Genomic DNA, 2,719 nt, shown 5'->3' with positions numbered 1-2,719 from the left:
ATTCATTTTCTCATGGAAAGGCATTATTAAAGGTTTCCTTTTGGCCTGAGTTGCAATCTCTCTCATTCCTTTTAATTACTGTACTCCTTTCATGTTATCTTTCCTCCTTGTGACATTATTCAAGTGCAATTGTGAGATTTTCCACCCCTGTTAACCTCTAAAACCTACCTCGTGTACTTTTCAGCACTGAATGACCTCTTGGGTCACAGTGCTTTGCCTAAGCGCCTCGGTGGCATGGTCAGTATGGTGGTGGCATACCACCTCAGTGGCCACTATTTTGACTGCATTCCATTGAGGTGTGAGATGTGTATATTTCTGGTGATAGAAGTTCACTTTCGACGTGGTCCTATTGAATAACCATTGGGGCTATGCAACATAAAGCCACCCTTCAAACAAACAAAACACAGTGCCTTGACCTGGGCCTAACTGTATATTCCATTCCAAATACATTCCTGCCACTGTAATCTCTGTAATCTGGCTGTGGATTGTGATATTCTGTGATGCATTTTTTCAGAATGCAATTTTCCTGTCATTCTGCTGCTCCTTACCAATGGAACATTTGTATCCATGTGTAGGCATTTCTCCACTGTTTCTCCATATTGTGTTACTCTTTCCTCCTCCTATCAACTTGCCTCCACTGTTTCTCCATATTGTGTTACTCTTTCCTCATCCTATCAACTTGCCTCACACAGTCTAGTATCTCTGTTAAAATATTTTTCCAAGACCTGCCTGTCTTTAACAAAGTTCTCAATTCATGACACCATTGGTTTTTAAGCTACCCAAGAGTTCATCCCCACGTTAATCATATGACAATTTAATATTGTATTTTACTTGCATTGACTAACAGACCACCTGCTTCAGGTGTGTATCCTAATTTGTACATATAAAACTAAAAATATTACATTACTGGTAAAAAAAAAAATATTCCATTATTTTACTGTTCCAGGTGTCAAGCGCTTCCGTACCTTTGGTATGATGAAACATCTGAAGAACCACTTCTTGGAAGCTGCATAAAAGCTACTGAGGTTAGGTAGCGAGCTGTCAAACTCCATTTGAGTAGCACATCCAGGCAGTGACCTCCCTCATCATCTTTTGTAGCTGCTGTCACCTTGATGGCCTAGTGTTAGTGGTGATTGTATGACTAAGGCCATCTGCAGCTTTTATTGGACTATACAGTACTTGATTGAAACAGTTGAATTAGCCTCAATAATTGTTGGGAACAATAAATTTGCATCCATTTTGAAATTATTTATTGTAATCTCAGTTAAAATTTAGTGGTAGGGAATTGTTTCACATAACAGCATTGTTTGGTGTGCTCTTTTTCGTTCTGTGTAAAATCTTGAAGTGAAGTATATATATTATTTTTTTTCTTTTTTTGTGCTATTTTTTTTTCCTTGTCTTTGTCTAATGCTGGGAGAAATAGAAACTATTAATGTGTAGTTTTGTTTTCAACCCCCTAATCTGCCGGAGGGAAGCAGCATTTCATTCCCCTTAATAGTCTGATGTGTTCAGTCCGGTGGAGAAGTTTAACCTGTAGCAAATTTCATCTCTCATTATTGAAGTTTGTCATAAATCATTATACATTTGTTTTTGAACGATGAAACATGTATAATATAAGATATTAATAGGAAATTTGTTTCTGTGGCTTGCATGGAAGAATTTTTTTTGTATTTTTGTTCCTTTTGCTCTGAAAGCATATTATCAATAATACCAAGTTGTAGAACACACTTCAGTTCTAGGCTGTGGTTGTGTCGAACTTGGATCTAAGTAGGGTCATGCTTCATTTGTTTCCACTTTATTTTGAGTTTGCGATGCAAGAACCCACAGGTAGTTTTATGACTTTAATCTGTCACAATGGTAAAATCTTTTAATAAAATATTTTGTAAGAAAAAAACAGGAATATTGTGTTATTGCCCTAAACATACGTAGATACACCAGTAAAGTATTTGTTGACAAGCATCATTTTGAATGTGGTTTGCTGCAGCTTTCCGCCTTATGAACTTTTCACTGCTGGATTTTCAAGGACTAATCACATTAAATGGTTTATTGAGAAAATCACAGGCTGTGGCTCTTGAAAAGCACTATATCTCAAAACTTTTGGTTTCCTTGCAAAGAATAAAAGATCCACAATCTCTTGAGAAATGCTTACAGCATGAATGAGCAGAAACATGCTCATTCATGAACTAAAGGAACTGTATCCATTAGTTGCCTTGTGGCCCTCCAAACGAGTAGTATTTTCAAACCAATTGTTTTTTGCAAAGTCTAGTTACAGTATTAATGTTGCACTGAAGATGAAGGGATATTGGTTTGTTCACATTTGTTTTAAACTGAAATCAATAAATGAACATGCACATGAATACAGTACACCACTGAACATGCAAAATTTAACAACACATCCATGCCACTATCGCCTTTCCTTTCTGGAATGGCCTTCCTCCTTGTGAACTTTCTAGAACTAGTTATTGGATGTATTCCATGCTAGTGGTCAATTAGCCCGATTTATTAATGCTGCACATCAATCTTGTATAATTTTGAGTGGCATGACATGGTTCTGCTTATATTTCAGTTGCTTGAAGCTTGGTTTTTCATTAATTGACAATTAGTCCATTTTCAACTTAATTATGTTTTAAACATTGCTATTTTGCTGCAATAGCATGTCCCTGAACTTAGTACATGTAATTCTCTGTGGCTTCTTCCATTGCTATGGTTAAAGATTCTG

The sequence above is a fragment of the Macrobrachium nipponense genome, chromosome 18 (genome assembly GCF_015104395.2).
Source record: "Macrobrachium nipponense isolate FS-2020 chromosome 18, ASM1510439v2, whole genome shotgun sequence".
NCBI lineage: Eukaryota > Metazoa > Arthropoda > Malacostraca > Decapoda > Palaemonidae > Macrobrachium > Macrobrachium nipponense.
This window is presented reverse-complemented; position numbering follows the sequence as displayed.